General features: G+C 41.1%; 1 protein-coding gene across 2 annotated transcripts in view; it reads right to left on the bottom strand.

Moving 5' to 3' along the window:
• The window catches only part of fam222ba (family with sequence similarity 222 member Ba), a 66,671-nt gene extending 46,640 nt beyond the window's left edge, over nt 1-20,031 (bottom strand). The window contains exon 1 of one of the 2 annotated variants that reach the window (XM_047151982.2): nt 19,878-20,031. The gene's annotated coding sequence lies outside the window, so the exon portion shown is untranslated. Of the gene's footprint in view, nt 1-17,549; nt 17,793-19,877 lie in introns of those variants that run through there. The other variant, XM_017459964.3, reaches the window with a different exon arrangement.
• Between the last annotated feature and the right edge of the window lie 3,426 nt (nt 20,032-23,457).

Genomic DNA, 23,457 nt, shown 5'->3' with positions numbered 1-23,457 from the left:
ACCCCATAATAAACACTGCCCTAGAAATAGTGCAGACCGTGAATTGGCCAAACACAATGATCACAAAATAAAACAATCATAACTGTTTGGAAAAAAATTCATACAAAAAACACTAACTAGTAAGAATAGTTTTTCCATCTGATCAATCTTCAGTAGTCTCGCATAACATTCTGGTCAATATAATGGAAAACCTAGAATGTTCTGATTGGTCAGCTACTAAGGAGCAAGACCTCAGTGTGTGGCCATAGAAGCAGATAACAAGAGGTCTGAAAATGATGCCATCCCACAACCTCAGAGATCTTAATGCAATAGATATGGACTGGGACGTACCATTAAATGGTGAGCAATCATCAGGTTAAACACTCATTTAAGAAGATCTGAACTTTACAATGCTTTTGAGAAACTGAGCACTGATACCGAGTTTGGGTATCGGGTATAGGATTGGATTCGGCATGGGTTTCAATCCACCGGCATATTTTAATGATGGAGATACACTAGAAGGCTAAAAGTCCGTGGAAGCCTGACCATCACATCCATATGTGGTTCTTCCCCAAACTTTTTCCACAAAATCGGAAGCACACAATTGTATATGTCAGATGTCTTTGTATGCTGTAGCACTACAATTTCCCTTGACTGGAACCAAAAGGCACAAATTTGGTCCAGCATGACAATGCTCCTGTGTACAAAGCAAGCTCCATGGTTTGCCAAGGATGGAGTGGCAGAACTCGAGTGATCGCTGACCTCACTAACCCCACTGAACACCTTTGGGATGAATTTGAGTGCTGACTGCACTCCGGGCGTCCTCGTTCAACATCAGTGCCTGACTTCATTAATACCTTTGTGGCTGAATGGGCAAGCCCCTACAGCTGCACTCCAAAATCGAGCGAGGCTAGAGGCTAAATCTTCCCAGAAGTTACTTTAACAGCAATGGGAAAACTAAATCTGGAATGGGATGTTCAAAAATTACATATGGGAGTGATGGTCCACAAACTTTTGGTCATATAGTGCATGTTGTTGACTGACAAAATTTGCCCTAAAGCACACCACCAAAGCTTGAGATTCAACTCGGTTCGAGCGAGGACGTCAATATCAGATTGGGTCAAAGCGGGATCCCTAGAACGGACATACGGTACTGATGGTCCTTGGATCTGGATTAGGAACTGCACCAAACCATACACACTGTTCACCAAAGCTTCATCTACATGTTCTCACATTCAGCGTCTCTGAATGCTCATTTCAGAGCAGTGCGATTTTTTTAGCACTTGGTGATTAATGTTAATGTTACACAGCAGGAGCGCTGATCTCTGATCAACCATTCACTCAGAGCTGCTTCAAGCACACTCGTCCAAGATCAGATCAAGTAGGCTTTGTGGAGGCAGAGGCCTCTGGCTTGTGTAGGAGTATGGAGTGTGATAAGAGGAGGCTATTCAAAGCATGTGAATCATCCGGCAAAAAACTTGATTTTCAAAACACATACGGTTTCGGGTTTTGTTTTTTACGAGATCCGTTGCCATTTACTGTGGACGCAGTGCCTTTCGTAATTTCTCTCTAGATTATTCTCTGCGGTTCTATTGTACGAGGCTGTACAAGCAGTAGAAAAAAGGTACGCCATTCCATAAAAACAATGTCCTTATCACAGTGTGCAGGGGTTAAGGCCTATGAAATGTTGGCAAAGAAGGAACAAAACCTATAAGCGTAAATGAGTTTCGGGTCTCTTTATGGAGCGCAGATGAAAATAGGTATACACAGCATAACATTCTGTGATGAAAAGCATAATTATGGTGTTTGTATGGGAGGAAATGGCCGTGTGTAATAGAGGTAGCAATAGTGTAGAGGCTTCGCCGACACCCGGACCTGGGCCGAGTTAACCGGGCTTACTCCAGCAGTTCACACAGGCTGCCCTAATCTCTCCAAATCCTCGCTACTTCATTGACTGCTCTCGTCGATTAAACGCAACCCTGAAAAGTTGCATTTGATGCATTAATTTAGTAAACCCCCCCCGATTACTGCTGATTATCAGTTTGGACGTGGGTTGCGCGCTGTGCTACCTCGGGCAGCAGCAATCATAACCAGAATCAAGAGGGGAACTAGAGGGGAAACAACAAAAATGGGATTTTTTTTTTTTAAATGCACAAACATGGTTTCTTTTGTTTACTAGCTGGCGCATGCAATCAAAGGTCACTTTGTCATTTCCTGAGAAATGCAATAGCCCTAGAGTGTTAGCAACACCTCATTCAAGGTGTGTGTGTGTGTGTGTGTGTGTGTGTGTGTGTGGGGTCGCCTTGTCATGCCGGTATGCCATCTCACTCGCCGGCACCCAAGGAAGCGGAGGCGGTTTTTGAGGCATGCTCCTGTGGGTGGACTCAAAAAAAAAAAAAAAAAAAAAAAAAAAAGGTTGCCTGAAAGATTAACCCGGCTCCCTTTTATAGTCCTCGACAAGAGGTTAAATCACTCGTTAAAGCCTGCTGCTCTAACCTGAATAATTAGATCATGAATATTATAGTGGCTGACTCAGTCACACCGCGACTGATCAATCGTGGCCGTGTTGGCAGGGAGCAGAGTCGGGGATAAGCCTCCCGCTGCACAGAATGCCACGCTTCCACAGGGGGCTGGTCTAATTAAGCTGAGGGCGGCAGAGTCAAAGAGGACGCTGTGAGCCAAAACAATTTCTTTTTTTCGGGTATAATGGCAACAGGCCGAGCTTTTTTCAAGGGGCTGTTTGAAGGGCAGTTGCACACTGACCCCTGTATCCTCCAATAACAAAACATCCATCTGCATTCCAGTGAATTCTCATTTCGAAAATGTGTTTGGTCTGATTTCATCTCATTTGTTCTTGTTCAGCACTTTTCCACCGAAAAGCGTGGTATAGCATGACGACGCAAGAAACACGAACCCTGGAATATCTGTAGCCCGGCGAAGTGTGCGGATTTTTGCATCACGCAACCATTTTTGTGTAAATGAGAAGAGAGTGTTCACACTTTAAACACGAGACATAGCAAGTTTGTTTTACTGGTGGTGTGCACATCCCAACACATCCAAAAGGTGCTAATACTTTAAATCAGGACTAAAAAGAGACAGATTCGAGTGCAAACTTTATCAGATGTTCTGTCGTGCACGTAGGGCACCAGGTAGGGTGTACAGCGCTGTAACGTTACTGTACGTTCACGTCCTCCTCCTTGTATTTACAAGTCAGGAAGTCGTAATTATGACATCAGGTGCGTTCGAGTCACTTCGGTCTGAGCAAGACGGCGATGTACCATCTCTTAAGTTTTTTTTTTTTTAACTCTACTTCAAGAAAATGAAGAACAAAGAATGTTTGTAATCAATTTATGAAACCACTCAACTTTATCGTTACATATATTGTAATCGTACAATGCTAGCGTATTTTTGATTCCACCATGTTTTCTTACGGACACGCCCCCGACTCGGAGCTCAAAGAAAATCGTAATTACGACTTTGGTGGCGTTTCACATGCGTTCGACTCGCTCAACTTTCCAACATGATTTGAATGCACCGTTATCACGTATAGGACGTTAATAAGAAGCCATGGTTTAAAAATAAATCAATCACTCACTACACTTCTAATAAAGACTGCTGACCAATCAAACGTTTGCACTACTTTTGGCTCCACATTTACGTCCAGGCTCGGCTCTCAGGGTACTAGTCTGGTTCGCGTTGGCGACTGAAATAGCGACAAAACACAGGATTCTGTTTAAATTGACACTGCTGGTGCACTTAATTATGACTGTTGGTCATGCCAGAAATATTAATCAGGACATTTTGGTTATTATTGCATTCCACCAATTGCCTGCACTATTTTTAGCTCAGCTGTCATAAGAAGGGTAATCAAAATCAGCGCCGGCACTTGGGTACGGCCCAGCTCGGCCTTGACTAAAAAGAGAAAAAGTGACAAAACCCAGTTGAGACGTGGCTTACAATGAGATGGAATATCAGTATTTGAAGGTCTTGCCATGTTTTATCCATTAGGCATGATTCATTTGGGCCATTCCTGTAATAATCTCTGGGTAAACGACTCTATGAGTCAAGTCTGTTCAAGAAGAAAACAGGAAATATCCAAAACACTTCCTGTGAGGAAACTGAGCGAATGAATGAAGTGTAAACACATCACACTGTTTTTATGGTGCATTTTACATCAAATTTACAGCAATCCGTCCTCTGACAATAATTTATAACACCTATACGCTCGGACAAAGCTGTAAAAACTAAAATAGCAGAATGCCGATATCTCCTCCAAGCAAAAACAGCTCTCAGAGCAATGTTCCCTGTTTACCTCAGCTTCGGGGTTTTTTTTTTTTGTTTTTTTTTAAAAAACACAGCGCAGTGTGCAGAGTTTCTCTGCGCTCTGTATCTCACAGCAGAAGCTAAGAGTGTGTGCTGTCAGTGAAAGCTGAGATATAGGGAGAGAATATTTGTCAGGCCTGAAAGATAAAACCTCTCCAATCCATCCTTCCCTCCTCGGCATCATGGGAGCTTGCGGTTCCCCCGGCAGGTGAGCGTCCCTATTAATTACAGGAAGCTCCAATGCAGGGACGATCAGCATGAGACGGGACCCTGGGACGTCGAATATAGGAAGACAAATGGCCCGGCCGTGAGTGAACACTCGCGCACAGATTTAGCCAAATACTCTTCTGCCGATGGGGTGCTTAGTCAAATTGTTCACCATCCCTCCCCCTCGCCGTGCTCAGTCGATCATACGCTACAGCGCAGCCCGCGATCCACATGCATACTGCATCTGTAAAATCCAACCAGGCAGCCTCATGTTTTAGAAAAAGTAGGTCACACAAGGTTAGGAGCTTTTTTTAAATGCTGAAAGTTGACTTTTTGTCCTCAAAAGCTGTGCTGCTGTTGTGTGGACTGCATTAAAAATAAATAAATAAATAAATAGTTTAATGCAGCCATGCCAGAAAAATATGTAACTGAAAAGTGCACTCAAGTGAATATGCCCACAAGCATACACGCATAAAAATACACACACGAAAATAAATCATGAAAACATGTTTGTATTACATTAAGTCTGACAAATTCCTTTAAAAATGCATGTGAAACTTAATCACTTAGAAGATGTATTATTTGAATGTATTTAAATATTAATAAGCCTATAATGTTGCATAAACTATGCATTCATATTGCATACACCACAGAAGGTAGAAATTGAGGCAAGATCATAATCATAAATTTTTATGTTTCAGATTTGTTATTTATTTATTGACTTATTTCCCCGCTGCAGTGGTTTCTTGTCGCTCACATTTACCCCAAGTTAGCATTTCTTATGCTCGTCTATTTTCAGGAATCTTTTTTTTATTTTTTTTATTATTATTATTATTATTATTATTATTATTATTATTATTATTATTATTATTATTATTATTATAATAATACTTTACAGCGTAGAACATGGACATTGGCGGATAAAGCATTGCTATGAGATGCAGCCATAAAAAGAACGACTCCATTCAATTACATTAATTGTTTTTATAGTTAATTAGAAAATTGGTTCATTCAAAGTAGCCCATCTTGGGAGCACTGTGAGAAGAGTGGGAACACACCCTGATGGATAGGACGTCGGTCTACATCGCCAGCATCATATACTGTGTGTGTGTGTGTGTGTGTGTGTATATATATATATATATATATATATATATATATATATATATATACACACACACACACACACACACACACACACACACACACACACACACTTGTTAAAACTGATACAGAATTTAGAAAATCTCTTGAAAATAAAGTATGATGTAAACTACAGCTTTATAGCAGCTTTTTCCCCCTACATCATACATTCCAAGGGGATCCTCGTTTAGCTAAAAGGTTTAGGAAATGGTTTAGCACACGGAATGTTAAACATTGCGATTCGGATTTGAATAGGCTTTGTTTTTTTTACTTAAAGAGTGCATTTTTCTCTGGTTTATATACAGTGTGTGAGGCAGTCTGGAAAATTCCATTGGAGTTTGCCTACACCAAAAGAGACCACCAAACGCATGCTGGGGCCAAAATTTCTGCCAGTAATATACTTTTGACAAATGATAAGGAAATAGTTTTATTTAGGCTGGTTTCTAACCTTGCCTTGGCTTTCTGAGATGCATGCAAAATAGAAGCACACTTCCTCCGGTTCAGGAAAATGCAGTGTAGTTTTCAGAACTGTATAGTCGAAATTTCACTATTTTTCCCCCTACACAATGCTCAGTGTGTTCACAAAGCACATGCTGGTCCATTCAGCATACAAGCCATTCCCTGTGGCGAACCATGTACTCGTTCCACTGCCTGCCCTCTACATGATCCTGAGTGCGCCTGGGTGTATGAGAGGCCACGAATAAAACCCGCACATACGTGTGCAGGTCACGTGTTTAGCGCATGTGGGATCGACTCCTGCTTGAAATGGTTCATGAGCGGCCCAGGAGGCTCTGCTGCTTTTGACGTGGACGTTAAGCCTCCGTCTCATCCGTCACTGCACCTATCCTCTGCCTCCTGCTGTTCTCCATTTCTCTCCATCCGTCTCCCTTTCTTTCTTTCTTCCTTCCTCCCTCTCTTCCCATCACTCACACCCACTCTCTCTCTCTCAGCAAGTCATACATTAGCACGCACAGAAGTCTCCGTTCCCAGCACTCATCCGATGCGAGATTGATAACTGCAGCGGGCAGCGCTGATAAATCAGTCTGAGCCGCGAGGTAGCAATCAGACGGAGCAGGTCTCGCCTCATGCCAGTCCCTGACTGCGCAAGCTTTTTGATTTAGTGCGCAATGACTCAACACTTCTTTCTCTTGCTTTAAAGACACTTTTCTAGAAGACTGCTGGTGTGCAAGCGGAAAAGAATGCAGAAATTTGTTAAGCCAAGTTTTCACTGCTTCATTGCTCTCTGAGCATTGTTCAGACTCTTTTGCATGACAAATGACTACAAGCCGAGTATGAAATGAGTATGGAAAAGAAAGAAAAAGAACAAAAAAAAAAAAAAAAACAAAGCTCGATGTCGTGTTCTGATCTAAAGCCAGCACTCGGAGCAGGTATATTACATGTAATTTTGTCCTACATCCTGGAGCACTTTCCCAAAGCCTGTACTTTGATCCTATTTTATGCAAACCTCACTAAGGTTTTGTAAATAATACATCTATTTGTACTTGTCTACACAGTATAACCTCATTATGTTAGCCAGCTTGCTTGTGACTCTGTGTAATTCTTTACACATTAATGCTAGAGAGCTTGCTAGTGACACTGGGCACTTTTCTACACAATATAATACTAGCATTTTAGCTAGCTTGCTAATGAGGCTTGGTAGTTATTTGGACAATAAAATACCTGAATGTTCGCTAGTTTGTTAGTGACACTGGGTAATTATTTACACAAACAATGCTATAATGTTAGCTAGCTTGCTAGTGACACTGGGTACATATTTAGACACTAAAATGCCGGAATGTTAGCTAGCTTGCTAGTGACACTGGGTACATATTTAGACACTAAAATGCCGGAATGTTAGCTAGCTTGCTAGTGAGGCTGGTTACTTAATTGGACAATAAATTGCCTGAATGTCAGCTAGCTTGCTAGTGAGGCTGGGCACTTCTCAACACAACACAATACTATGATGTTAGCTAGCTTGCTAGTGACACTGGGTACCTATTCACACAATATAACACGCTAACGTTGGCTAGCTTCCTAACAAACCTGTTTTTATTACAAATCAGATTAGCTAGACAGCCAAATGTTATCTAGCTGACTAGAAATATCAGGTACAGGTTACACAAAATAACACTTAGCTTGGCATTGGTTATAGCTTGCTATTGGTTTTAGTACATGATATAATACTTAAAACAACATTAACTAACTTGTGAGCACATGTGGCTAGCTACTGAAATTAAATGGATACTGAGGTATATTAAGGTATATACACACTGAGGTAATATTAACTAGGCGAACTACTTCGCTGATGCTATTTACAGTGCTCAGGTAGCTAGCTATTCCACAAGTAAAGTGTACAGAAGTGCTAAAAGGTTATGTATTTGTGCATTTCATTTGTTTCATATGATGAGGATTTTTTCCTTCATCTGTGACACAGGCCTGTAAATACCAACACATGTGACTCATAACTCAGGCAAACAATGTTTTGTTATGATAAGATCTTAATCCTGTTAGATCAAGATCATGAGAAAGCAAATAAAAGTCACTCAACAACACAGAAAAACCCTGAATGTGTGCAAAGATGAACCCGTGACTTGTCAGGCTTCTGTAAACTAGAAACATTCATTTTGTGCTACAGCCTAGGCTTCTAAAAGTAAGGTAAGATAATATGACACTGGTTAATCTCCTGCTGCAGGGGTGACGTCCTGTATGAAATGCTTCAGCGAGTGAAACCTCCTTCACTCGGCATCACACCAGCTTTAAGCTCCGAAGACAAACAGCCATTCAGGCTGCTTTCACTCGGGTCCAGTGGAGGTCACCGCATACGCTTCCCTTAGGCTATCTCTCAGCAAGAACCCGAAACGGATCTCTCTCCACCATCGCACATGCAAAAACAAAACTAGTGCTCCTCTTTCCCCGGCTTTGTTTCACTGTATCAACAAAACTGCAGGCCGCATTTGTTTTCATTCTCCAGGAAGAATGTCATCTGGCCGCTTTACTCGTCGTCGAGATAGCGTTCGCCATTCAGCAGCTCCGACAATGCGTTCTAACAAGAGCATAGATTCAGTGTCCTTCATAAAAAGACCCCTATACTGAAGTCCCTCGTGCTAAAATAACATTCTCGGAGATCTATACATGCACACAAAGACACAAACAGAATGACATGCGGCTTTGTTACAGCACTCGGGATTTCTTCAGGATGTGCAAGACGGCCAACTTTTGACTCATAACCTCATTACATACAGTATTTTACGCACATTTTATTCTGAGTCACCTCAACGATTTAAAAACCCCCTATCCCACTAAAATGACCCTAAAAGCCATCAGGGTCATCATGTAGTTAGCTATTTATATCTCTCTCATCCTCGATGAATGCTCAATTCTGATTGGTCAGAAACAGTCATTTTCTAGAACAACAGATCCGACAGTAGTGCTGGCTGCAAGGTTTATATTAATGTGCTCTATAGTAACAACTAACACAGGGACTTGTATGTCACATAAGCAACTTGTAACACATGTGATTGATTTGGTGTGTAGTTTTCTATGAGGAGACATTTCTTTAACATTTTGGAAGGAGTCTCCAGTGTCAGTAAGAGACTTCAGGACAGAGGACTTTGTGTGCTTTGTCATTTCTCAGTAAAGTGACATGCTGAAAAAAAGAGAAAAAAAAAACAATAGGACCATCAGAGAAATTCTAATGGTTTCCACTACATCAGCTAACTATTAAAACCATTACCAGTCCTTAAATGGTATCCACCAGACATTACATGCCTCCAACAGAAGACAACAAATTACCAGTGGAGACCCACAGGGACTGTTACGGTTTCCATTAAAACCAATATAATTCCCATTAGAACCATTACAAATTCTGAGGGTTTCCACGTTTTTTTCCAAGTGTTCTTCTGTTGTCTTAACTAGCATGTCCTAATTTAATAACACTAGCTAAGTTAATGTAACTGTCCTAATACGGCAAGCTAAGCAGCTAGCTTAGGTAACTGAACAAATGAAAGGGAATCATCTTTCTTGTGTTTACACCAAACTAGAGGATTTTCCTTACTGCTGATGGCCTTTTCATGCAAATACAAGTTAAACGAGTTACGACTTTTCTCAGTGTTTTTCTTTCCACAGTTATTAGTCAAAAGACGGATTCAAAACAAGGTACGGGCACATCATTTGAACAAGTTACTTGTAAAACTTGGACCGAAATGAAAGCTGCATGTATTTTTACCATTTAAAAAAAGACCAATGAAGTCCTATGATTCGCACATAACACGATCAGAGTCAATATCAACCGCAAGATCGCGCAGAGACGAGTACTGGCCTTATACTGCGGAAGCCTTCACAGCAGACAATATATTTATATTAGCACTCAGTACAGTGCGCAGAGCAATAATGTCATATTACGCCTCCTCCGCTATTAAGATCCTTGGCGTCCAAACACTCAACACCAGAATGACTTCTCACGCACTCACAACTCATTGAAGGTCTGCTCAGACAAGCCAGCTCGTATATCAGACAAGAGAGTGGGGAAAAGCGAGGGGGAGAGAGGGAATAACTCTCCTAATATGCTCAGTGTTAACAGATATTCAGCACACAAAAGATAACACAAAGGAAGGGTGCTTATGTGTTGCTCCCGAAATGCCAAAACTTTCCACAGCTCTTATCTTGAAGCCTGAGAGGTTGAAAGGACACAAAAGGGGATGGAAAAAAACAAACACCCGCAAAAACCCCAAAACACAAGCAAGTCATGACTTCTTGTCAGCAGCATTTGGGTTTTGAGTTACTTTCTCCCAGCAACACCCCCCCCCCAGCACCGACAGAGTGCCAACAGATAGCGGATGGAACTCGAGGGGATCACAAGCAGCCAGTGGGGACAGGTGCTTAGAAAAAAAAGCCAGCCAATCACAAGGATTTGTGGTGGGTGCTGGCCTGGGGGCAGAAATCATTCATCAAAGAGCATTCATGAGCGATGGAGCAAAGCCTGCTACGATGAAATTTCAACAACAGGCGGAATGTACTGTACCATAGTCAGTCTCCTTTTCTCTGGCTTTGTCAAGTGTCTTCGCCTGTCTCCTATAACCCGACTTCACCCTTTTGTGCTTTCGGATCCTGTTCCCTGATTTGGCAGGAGTCGCTTTGGCCTGGTCTTCATTTCCCCCATTGTCCTCTCCGAGCAGCTTCTTAAGTGCTCCAGTTAATCTCAATGCATTAAACAAGCTCGCTTACGCCAGGCAGCCACACAATGGAATGCCGGACACAAGATGTACAAGATATGAGCAGAAGGTAGACGTGCACACACACACACACACACACACACACTTTCATGTGACTGCTTTTATGTCGTCTTTGTTCTATAGATTCAATGCATGCCCTTATTAGATGCTAAAGGCAGACTGAGCCCACTCGCGGGGTATAAAGCACAAGCCGGGCGGCACAGCCATTTGATCCAGCAACTGTTGTTAAAAAGAAACAGAGCAGACTGCAGCCAAGTATCAAAGATAGACAGGTCAGTCTCTCATGATCTCCCATGATCTCCCTGCACAGACTGAATTCAGATGCAAACGCTCTTAAAACGGATGAAATCAGTGTATCTATCCGGTTAATCCAGCTACATCAAACTTTAAGCCTTGTTTAAAAACAATCAGGATTGTATAGAAAGCATTTACGCCAGTGAAATAGAATTCGACTGTAGACTTTGATGAATCTGATTGCTTCATTACATGTACCGTGATTTAAATTTTGTTTGAAGGTTCACTGTAATCTTGCACCGGAGATCATTTGAATTTCTGAAATGGCAGCAGATATAAGGTGGATTACAGGAAGAGGCCACTTTAACACTGTACACAGACAATCACTCATCATTTATTGTTTCAACAAAACTCTCTTGTAAAGACAGGATGCTAAGAAATTGTGTGTCCCGGTGTTAAAAACAGTGTTTCCTTTGTTTACGTTTACATTCACATTTATGGCATTTGCCAGAAACATTTATCCCGAGTGACTTACATTCATCGAAGTGAACAGTTGAGGGTTGAGGGCCTTGCTCAAGGGCCCAGCAGTGGCAGCTTGGCACTTCCAATCAGAAGTCCAATGTCTTAACTACTGAGCTACCACTGCCCCAGATGATATCTGCTACCAGATTGTTTTTTTTTCCCCCCTGACAAGCGAGTCAATCATACTCAATCAGATCATGAATCCCAGAATAATCAGAATTAATCCCAGTTCAAGATTAGGATCATAAATCACAGATTTGTCAAGCCATGTCTTTAAAAATGGTTCAACACAACTATAATCAAGATAAAAATCAACAAATCCTTGATTCGCTCTTGTTGGTGCAACCAATCCTGACTCAACATTTCTTTCTAAATCTCCAGACTGCATTTCATTTCCATCTGGTGAAACAAAGCTACACCAGGTTAACCTACAGAAACTTGATCCAGTGGCCTTGAGATTGTACTCTAGGCCACAGATTTGCACTCGAGATAACCCAAAGCCGATGTGTATCTGCCGCAAGCGTTTACTGCCAAGAGGTTTTGGCAGCCTGAGAGTCAGAAAAGCAAATGGCCAATTAGCAAAGTGCCACCATGCTAATGGCATCCTTCCGTAACCCCTCGTTAGCAGAGAAATGAACTGAACTGGAGCAGACAGCGATGAGATGGCGCATCTGGTATTGATGCGTCTCGCAGTCTATATCACGCACTCGCTGTTCCCAAGAAGATGCTGACTGGTCAGTCCAGAACACCCACACTGTTAGGTGGAGGATGCTGATTAGTTTGGTCAGCAGCAGGTCGGCCAACTTATCTCATGTCACGCTGAGATAATGGCATCCGACCGTCACACACTGCCTCCAGATCACTTGGTCTGGAGTCATCTGAGAAGTCAGACAGACCAGGGATAAACATATCCTGCTGGGCAAGAATACATACATGCGAATATGGTTTATCCTTTTTAACAACAAATGCAGTCTTCATAAGCGAAACTCGGGGCTCAAACCAAGAGTAGACATTCAGAGCTATTAATTGTTTAAACAATCAGTCTAACAGGGCACACACCTGGGCAAGAAGAAACACCGGACAGTCACATATCAATATTTTTTTGATCAATTGAAAAGTGGGTGGGTTCAAACAAAAGCCATGTTCCAGGTGTGACTGGTCGAACAGCATTCCAGAAATGCCTATATTTCCTATAACCGCACTAGGACGTTTCACTGCGTGCATCACTCCGCTCTTCTGTGTTTGCCATGTAAAATTCTACTTCCTCATTCGAAACCATTACTACAGTGGAGTTATCGACAATATCGGTGGCCAATATAAACGATACTTCTCAGGAACATAACTTTTGACTTGAAGTATAAAAGCTCATCAGAGGAAGATGTAAAAGAAGAAGGGACGCCAATTTCTCCACCAAATTTCCCCCATGCCTTACGTTAAATCTTTAAGGTAAAATGTCCTATTAAAACAGGTCCAACAGCTGTCCAACAGTTGGGAAGACACCAAGCAATCCATTAAATCTAGGTATACAACACCAATATAATTGTGTTAGCACTTATCTGCGTATATCAAAATACAACAAAAGTTATTACATTTCCCAGATAAATCAATTGTCTGAAAACTAATGGAGACACCCAGTACAATTTTAAGAGCGTGCAAATCACAGCTTGCATTTCCACTTAGTGAAGCTTGGCATTACACAGATGACACAATCATGAATCAAGAAAGCAGTTTCATAAATCATGCCTCACCCAGTTTGCTGGTTTCCCAAGCTTCTTACAACCTTACAGCCTAATCTCAGAGCAGCTCTCGTGCTTGTTTGAATCGGACCAGTGAACCACATGACGCTTTACAATCTTTACAATGTTTCTGCAGCTCAACTGATTGCACACCTGATTTTCATACAGCTTTTGAGCACAAAGTCATTATAAAAAAAAAAAATAAATAAAAAATAAGACACACCTGAGCACAAACACCCCTGTAAAAATCTTTCAAACACACTCAAATGCACATCTCAGGGCTCAAAGCCAGCCAGATACCACCAATGGAAGAACAAACATGAGCTCATTCTTCTGAACGCACAATCAAACAGAGGGTGGCAGCAGCTGAATTATCCCAGTAATCCAGTCCAGACCGAACGGACCGCCTGACCTCGCCAAGACGTTCATATTGAGGTTCTTCATTGCTCCCAGGTTCCCCCTTGAGCCACTGTGAATGAACCCTGGCCCTGACAGGAATTAAAGCTTAAGGCTTCATACCTTCTTCCTTCTGTTTTTGAGTAAGAGACTGTGTGCCTGTAGATGCAGACGTGTCTGTGTAATAAAGAAGAGGTACAAGTCGAACTAATCCGGATGAAACATGAATGAGCCAGCAGTTAAGGTTTATTGCCTATGTGTAACCGAAGACGTTTAACTGCTCTGTGTGCGTGTGTGTGGGGCTTGGGCTAAGGGCTCAGTGTTTAACCCGAGGGACTCTCTCTCCATTAGGTAAGGGAGAGAACGGAGAAAGACAGACATACATTCTTCACCTCGTGGCGCACTCTGGAAAACAGCTGTGCAAATGGGCACAGACACACTAGACATTTGAGCTATGAGAAGCGAGCTCGACAAGCTCCATAAACTTATACAGCCCTCCGTGGAAAGAAAAACACTCAGGACAACCCTGAGGGGAAAAGTGCTGTTTGTTTGTCTGGGCTGTAAGCTATAAACTGTTTAATATTGTCATTTTAAACCATTAAAACCACACATGTGAAATAATAAATTGTCTAAAATGTTTCTCACTTCACAAGAAATCACTAAAACGGTCTAAAAACCATCTATATACATCCGGTTACCTCATTAAAAACCTTCCCATGTCCTCCTGACATGCTTAACAGCTAATCAGTGGGTTACCCGCTAGTAAATTAGCACACATTTCTCACAGGTAGATTTTAGTGCCAGTCCTGACTTTTTTTTTCCTGTCGTATCATCAACAGTTTAATTAACAGTAACCAAAATTGTCAAAATGTCCTACAATAAACAAATTATTTTGTTTCCAACTAGCTAATTTATCACTTGCTTTTTGTTCACCAACATGAGCTAGTATAGCTAGCTGGCGCAGCACAAAGATTCTGAGGTAAAAGTTTCATCATCTAATGATGGGCATATTAAACACAAGTTCAACTCAGTGAACACAGTTTGTGATTTTCACAAACCAAACTCATATTTCTCACTTCCGAAATCAATATTATACAGAAATACTGAGAAAGTCTCAGTCAGGTTTAAATGGAAAATTGTGACTTTCATGCTGTGGTAATGAAGTTGACCAAAAACGGCAAATTATACTGTAGTAATACCTGTAATACTTGTACTTACTTACATACATATACACACACAATGTATATACATATAATATAATGTATATATGTGTGTATATTATATTACATATTAAATGACATCAAAGTATTTCCTTTCACAGTACTTCAAAATTCCACAAGCAGCAGTCAAGACAACAGCGTTGTAAGAGGATTGCATCTGAAAATGTGTTCTGACCTGCAAAATCACTGTGCACTTTACTATTAAACCACCTGTCATCTACGCATACAAATGAATACGTCAATCTGAACCAAAGTATCTATCTATAACTGATCTCTGAGAAGATAAGCTAATCGGGTTGCTTACCGCGACTCGGACACGAGTGTGCGCGTCAGCTAGAAGTCGAAACTTTTTATCCTAGACCAAAGCAGCAGCGTGCGTTTTTTGTTGTTGTGCCTTTCTCTGTACAAAGTGCCGCTAGTTTGTATTGGCAGGATGTAATTTTGTGATGAATGAGCCTGTAGTCTGTGGCGTGACCTGCCCCTTCCTCCTAATCAGTCCATTCTGAGGGCACTCCGCTCATCTCTCAGAGCTCTAAAATGTCTCAAATTCACTTATCTTGTGTGATGAGGCTGAAACTAATTTGCCCTGGCTCTCTCTCACTCCCGTCGTTCTCCCTCTCGATGCCTCTCTCCTGCTCCCTCCCTCTCGAAGCAATTACTATCTGTATTTACAACCTGTCTCTGAGCTGCGCTGTCAGGGGTCAGGATCCAACTGCCAGAATATAAAATTACATGACGGCAGAGTATCGTGGCCTTCTGACACTTTCGCCATGCTTTCATTTTCTCTCTCTCTCTTTCTCTCTCACACACACACACACAGACACACACACAGTCTCAGAGTAAGACAGAACTTTTGGGGCTTGACAAAAGGTATAGACACTCTTGCACTGTCTCTCCCTCAATCTCTCCATTTCCTTGCATTCTGAATACAACAACTGGAATTCTTGAAATTAGCAGGGCATACGAAATTCTCCACAGCGAAATGTGATACATTTATGGCATGCATAAAAGGACAGATTACCAGGTTCTGGATTTGTGCCATGTGCGCACATTAGCGGCTGCCTTTTACTCTGAACCTACCTTGTTTACGCCGACACACATGCACAAAGACTCTAATTAATATTTACTGAAGTGCTTTGCCAGCTTGGAGTGCTTTGCCCAACAACATTAATGACAAACACGATGAAATGAGCTCGCACTCCCTTCATGCGCCCCTTCAGCGAGTTATGCTTTCGCGCAGGCAGGTCAATTAAACATAATAAAGCACTTAAAAGACAAACTCAGCCACGAGCCCTTAGTGCGTGGACATGGAGGCACTCGCCAATTAGCACATGCATTAGTAGGTGGCCTTGTATTGTAGTGCTCGGCAGTCAGGCACCGTCGAACATAGTGGCTCTTTCTGTGTGGGCTCATAATGATCTCATTGTTACTCAACCGCTGGTTTGGAGGAGGCACTTCCAGGATTCAGATATGCTCTTTTTAGTATGTAAGATGTAGCTTTTAAAAGCGTTCTAAAAGACCCATTAGGGGTCAAAGAGGCACTATGGAAGTTTTTTTTTTTTTTAAATGGAGAAGGTCCCAACTTCTCCATCGATAATAATTTTGCTTAGAAATAGAACGCAGCCTATGGACACACAGACTAAATCTCTTCACGAAACCCACAATACAAATAATGAATCAGTATGCATGGGCGTTTTAGGATGACTGTCTGTGTCTGTCTGTCTTGGGCTGAAAGCTGAAATGCCAAATCACATAATGGCTTTCCGCAGTAAAGACAAACGTGACACCCAGACGTCCAAATGATCCCTGAGTGCACGCGATAATTGGACTGAGAACAGGAGACGGGATTTCTGGGAGAAACAAGGGCTCTGAAACTTAATTATCCACTCTTTGGAAATGTAGGGCACGACAGAAACTGCACTCTCGACCGAGCTAATGTCAAGCTCTCGTTCCGGACGGACCGAGAAGAGCGTCCGTGCGCGTGCGCATGCGCAAAACCATCCGTAAATCAAATAAGCACTCTCGGCCAAAAGATAACGCACTTTTAAGAACTATTATTGGCCTGTATGAAGGGCGAACATGGACAATACTACATTCGCAGGGAAAGGAAATAAAACAAAGCCCTTGAAGTAAAGGATAAACCTTTTGGGTGGGAAAAAAAACACAACCCGGATGATTGATAAGAAAACGTCCAGAAAGACGCACAAATAACAATAACAAATACTGTACAGCTTACAACAACGATCAGGATGTGGTCCTTTGGAAATCTGTGATATTCACTCACAACTGTCATCAGTCTATATAACTTTTAGAGGTTTTTTTTTTTTTTTTTAAATAAACATTGCATTCTTCGGGAAAACAGACTGATTTCAGTAATTAGCGCTGAGCAAAAATAAATAAATAAATAAAATCACCATGCACATCAATATGACAAAGCGCAAAAAAAGGACCAAAATCGTCGACTGATGAGAACATGTCCCAGCTAAGAGCAGCACATATGGGCACAGGAGCAGACAATACGGCGGTGCTGAACGCTCCAACAACAAAAACACGGTCCTTACCCCACCATCCAATTACAGACGGGTGACATTCGACGAAGAGATGATTTGTGTATTCAGCAAAGATCCACCGGACTCGGATGCATGATTAAAATCCCAAAGTGTGGCAGCAGAAAGAGGTGGAAATCCGCACGTCCACAGCGGAGCAGGCAGCTAAACTGGATCCGGTCGGCAGCACACAGGCAATAGCGACTATTGCACTGCTACTTCAGTCGCTTAACTCGGCCCACACGTTTACATCAACGCGGAAGTTTCACACTACTCGCACTCCGATTGGACCACGGTCAGACGCGGAAGTGCGTTACGCCAATTCCATTGGCGGCTTCGTGGAAAAGAGGCGGGGCTTCACGCGAGGAAAGTCATGCGGCCGGATGCGATCCATGACGTCAACCCTTTGTTACCTTGCCGACCCCTTTTCATTTGTAACAGCGCGTGAAGCTAATAAAAGGTTCAATCTTGCTATCGCAAAGGGCGCAGCGACATAAATCACATTTGTGCACTCCCAATTCAAGACACATGATTTAAAGACTTGGAAACAGGGTCTATCAAACAGGGACTTTTACCACCTTATTACCATAATAAACTTTATCCTTTTCCTGGGTTCTAAATGAAATACAACTACAGCATATATGCTGTTTGTTATGCATGTAATAATAATACTGTGCAACAGAGTAAGCAATCTGCAACTATAAACTCACCTGACAACGAACCCAATAACACTAATGAACACTAAATGTATCTGCAGTCACTAATCATGTACTAACAGCTGCTGAATTGGGCATCTAAACAACTCGTGCAATTACAGATTCAGCCAAACAGCTATTCTGTCTATGTGCAAATCTCTAACTTTCCAGCTATTCTGCTGTCAAAACACAGAGCGCAGACATGCCGCACAAACATCCACAGTGACATTTTGAAACAACAGCTCTGATATTCAGCAAAGGTCATGGGGATGAATGCTTTTCAGAAAACAGAATGCGACTTTATTTGGGCACAGCCTGAGCACTGCAGTGAGCCTGACTACCTGGACCTGAGATAAATGACTCTGATTTGATTAAAACTTCCAGAAACGACTGCCTAATTCACATGCATTTCAGCCTAAAGGATTAAACACGTTATGCAATTAGCAAATGATTCTGTCTAGGAGGATTAATTAGCAAATATTATTCTGTCTAGGAGTATTGGATGAATAGATGGATGAATAGATGGATGGATGGATACTTTATTGATCCAGAGAGAATTGCTACTTGTATTAAGAGTAGAAATAGCACAGAACAGAACACCACACTACAGACTGTGTGCATATAAAATGACCAGACTGGGACTCTTTATATAAAAGAAAAAATAAAGAAGTTAAAAGCTATAGGGAATAATTAGAAATGTACAAGGCACGTGCACAGACCATGCACAATTTGCAGGTGCAGTGTGCTTTTTCTACCCTATTTTTATGTAAATGTAACAAATGAATATAATAAATGCGTTTCAATAAAGCATAAAGCCAAAAAACAGTTACGTTTCACCTGGTGATAATATTAATTAAAAGTGTAGCAAACCATGTTATAAAACGGTGACAGCACAGGTGTGACTGATACACAAACGGCTTATTAGCACATTTTTCCTCAAGGAATACACCGACAACTCAACACCAGAACTAATCACATTTAAATATTGCAAGAATAAACTGAAATATTCACTACAATTAACCGTACAGAATTTATTTATACAGTTTGAATGCGGCGAGTTAGCTAGCATGCTAAGGCAATCTTTCTAGTATTCATGCAGCCTTCATGCGCTACCTGAATTATCGTAAACACGAGTTTTCGGCTCCAAAGTTATTCACCAACATCCATTCACGTCGGAATTACAAGGACAATATGATAACCAAATTATTTACTTTTATTACTGACCTTTATATTTTCTTCGTGATAGAAAAAAAAACTCTGTTTCTGTGTCTAATTCGAAGTAATTGCTTTTTTTTAAAATATACATACAACTTACTTTTACCAGTCACATATTACTGCATATACAGTTGCTAATATCTCATTATTTACAATGATACGGCTTGATATCAAATAGGTATAAGAAGGTTAGGGTGCACATGGATGCTCATAAATACAGCTTGGGAAATTAAAGTGAGAAATAACACAAACCGGGTAGGGCACGTGAAGATAGCATAAGGTAACCTAATAGAAAGCGCTGACTCCTTTGTTGCTTTCCTAAGATTGAAATGGATGGAGCACGAGCGAGTACTTTTTTTTTCTTATTTTCTTAAAAAAATAATAATATAATAAATCACACTGTAATATAGACATATATAAAGAATATACTCACTCTCGGTGGACAACAGCAATGCGTGCGGCTCAAAACATGGTGATAGTTTATTATTCGGGGTAGTGTTTTTTTTTTTCTTTTTTCTTTTTTTTTTTCTCTGCGTTGCCGAATCACTGCTGCTGTCTGCGGCACCAACTTCCGGCGCATGCGCAGAGCGGTATCTCTGCCTGAGAAAATCGGGCATGATTTTAGACGCTTAGAGGATCAGGTGTGTCTCGACGCCGCCTGAATAGAAAAAAATGGCATCTTTAGTCATGCAATTATTTCTCGTTAGCTTTTTTAATATGTTTAATTTACAGGAAATAAATCTTAACCGCAGTTACAGTCACTCTTTTAATGCGAGATGTTGCTTTGTGAATCGTGACTCAAGCTTTAATAGAGTATTTATTAGTAAGGTCTTTGAGGGTGGGCAGAGATTTGAGGAAAAGTATGAGTTAAACCTTTGAAACATACATAGACAGACTGAAAATTCTCATTCATTCGTTCAGTTATCTTAAATATAACTCAATCTTCAATATTGATCATGGTGGATCCTGAGTTAATCCCAGGAAGTGGGAAAAATCCATGAATGAAGAAGAAGAAGAAGAAGCCTTTATTTGCGCGCGCCCCCCGCATATCCCAGCTTGTGGGGAAGTTGCGGTCAGAGCGCAGGGTCAGCTATGATACGGCACCCATGGAGCAGATAGGATTAAGGGCCTTGCTCAAGGGCCCAACTGTGTCAGCTTGGCGGTGCTGGGTCTTAAACCCCCTGACATTCGGGTCAGTAACTCAGAGCCTTTAACCATTGAGCCACCACTGCCCTATGGTGAATGGGACACCAGTCCATTGCAGGTCACCATGCACACACTCATTCATACCTAGGAACAATATATTGTAACCAGTCCACCTATCAGCATGTTTTTGAGAGCGTGGAGGAAACCGGAGAACCCGCAGGAAGCCGCAGGGAAACAGGGAGAACATGAAGCTTCACACAGACAGAACCTGGAACTCTGGGGTGTGGGCAGTGGCTTTGTCACTGAACTGAAATGTAATGCATATTTATTATCTCCAAGGCCCTCTGATGGATCTAAATCCATAATATGCACTGGCAATGATGTCAATAAGTTTTATGATTTGATAGAGAGCTCAATTGTGGAGCCTGAATCTTTGGCCAGAGTCTAACATTTCTGTGACAGCTAAGATAAACTGGCTCATTACATGCCCACACCTGCTGTCTAGGTGGCATTGACAAAAAAAAAAAAAAAATTCTGACTCACAGAGCAAATGAATGTAACTTGGTGAAAGCATGTGTGAAAATGTATTTGGCTTTCTAATGTGTTCTGCTGCCAGTGGTACATGATGTAAAGTAATGTGTCTCCGTCATGGTTAAACATTGCCTCATATAGAAATCAATACTTTTCAATTGATGGCTTGTATTCTCTCATTGACTGAAGAATCCATCCTTGCCATTTTCGCGTCAGCATCGGCTTGATAGTTTTGCAGTCTGCTGTTGATCTATTCACCGACAATAAATCCAAATTCATGTCCATCACTGATGCATGACGACATGCATCATTCACAGCTTTGCGATCCATCAAGTTAAAGAAGCACCCTTTGACCTTTTCAAGTTGTCCTTTACTTTAATCAGAGATCAGAATTCCAGACCAGTGTTAACGATTAAAGGAAGTACAGTTCAGGAAACTGATCCTAGTTCAGCAAAAAAAGGACAACTTATAGTCAAGCAGAGGGGAAGTACTCAGCAGTTGGCTCCATCAGGCAATAATACAAAGTTAATGACGCAGAATGGTGTCTTTCTTCAGCCCTTGGAGATGTCAATACAGGATGTTTAGGAACGGTGTTCCTAATTACGATTTTTATATCCAGCTCTGGCATGATTGATGATTTTGGTGGGGATGTATTATTGATCCACTTCACAGACAAGTCATATTGATTGCAGTTCTAGATTGAGTATGAATTTTTTTTTTGTCCTCCTCCTCCTCCTCCTCCTCCTCCTCCTCGCCCACTTTCTCTCTCACCAATCAGAGCAGGAATTTAGATTCGGGGCAGCCAAATGTGACCTGTGAGTGTTTTTTTTTTAAATTATCCCTCTAAAAGCTTGCTGATGAGGGCACCACAAAGGATGTACCAGCTGTGTGGCTTTGTACGCTGGGCAGCAATCACGCGTAATGGATCAGAGCGAGAATGCACTGTCTGAGGCCCTGCGCTCCTGTCCCTGGCGTTCGGCGTTTCATCAACTCTGTTGTTCCTCCTCCCCTGCAGCAAGGTTGAAAAATGGCACAGGAACAGCAGGTTGCTTCTAGTCTGATGGGTGTGCATGTGTGTGTGTGTGTGTGAGAGAGAGAAAGAGATTGTGTGTGTGTGTTTGTCTCTCGCAGCCGGGAAGAGGAGAAGAGGTCTGTTGAAATATCTGACATGACAGCAGTTTCTGTGCACCCACAGCTCCTAAATGACAATGACACCAACAGCAACAGAAGCAGCGGCAGCACGGACTGCAGGGCTCAGCCAGCTATTGTTCATCTCAAATTGCTGCTCTCTTTTGTCAAGACGAGCATTTTTCCTGCCTTGATCCAATGCCTAGGCATGCACTAAATCACACTCATATTGGTGACTCTCTACTGGAAAGGCTTTTTGTCCTAGCACAAGGCTTATAAAGTATACTAGAGTTTTACTTTACACAACCACAACAAATTTTACTGGGTCAGAGGGGTTTTTTTGTTTGTTTGTTTTTTACAAGAAATGCCATGGCATTTGTGACCTTTTTTTCTTTTTTCCTTTTCTTTCTGAAAGGTAGTTTTAAAACTGAGATGATTATGCAGGAGCCTAACATAGTGCTTTTGAGAAGGAGCGAGGGAGAGAAATGTGTTGAAAATGTTAATAAAAGTTCACCAAAAAAACTATTTTAGTATTCATAAGCTATTTTTGTATGGAGTGGCTATGTGGAGAAAGTTCTAGGGAGGAGAAATTGTGTGTGTGTGTGTGTGTGTGTGTGTGTGTGTGTGTGTGTGTGTGTGTGTGTGTGTGTGTGTGTGTGTTTATATGTGGACCTTTCAGATTTGGTACATGTGGCTTTAATTATTATTATTTTAATTGTATTTTATGTAAGTATTTTTCACAATTCATAAATTTTCACATATAATTTTTAAAATTTCATTATAAATTATTTTATTTATTTTTTTAAATTTTATTAATTTATTCTCACATCATTTGTAAAAGATTCATGAAGATTCAAATACATGTGATTTTTTTACACGGTTCATTTTCTGTGAATTTTTTCACTATTTATTCGCACTTTCTTTTCTTTTTTTAAATAATTCAGCTATTTATCACGTGATTTTTTGTTCACTGGTTATTTTCTTAGCTTTCTTTCTTTTTTTGTGTCTTTTTTTTTCAAATAATTTGTTTTTTTCTCATGTAATATTTCAGCTCTTTATTTCCACATGATTTTTTTTTCAAACAAAATTTTCACATGATTTTTTACCCATAAGATAAAAAAATTTTCGCATAATTTTTCAAACATTTTCCATTAATTTCCACAATATTTTTTTATGCATGATTCATTTTACATGTAATCTTTTTTTTT

Source organism: Ictalurus punctatus, chromosome 28 (genome assembly GCF_001660625.3).
Source record: "Ictalurus punctatus breed USDA103 chromosome 28, Coco_2.0, whole genome shotgun sequence".
In the NCBI taxonomy this organism is placed as follows: Eukaryota; Metazoa; Chordata; class Actinopteri; order Siluriformes; family Ictaluridae; genus Ictalurus; species Ictalurus punctatus.
The sequence above is the reverse complement of the archived record's forward strand: the minus strand, read 5'-3'. Positions and strand labels throughout refer to the sequence as shown.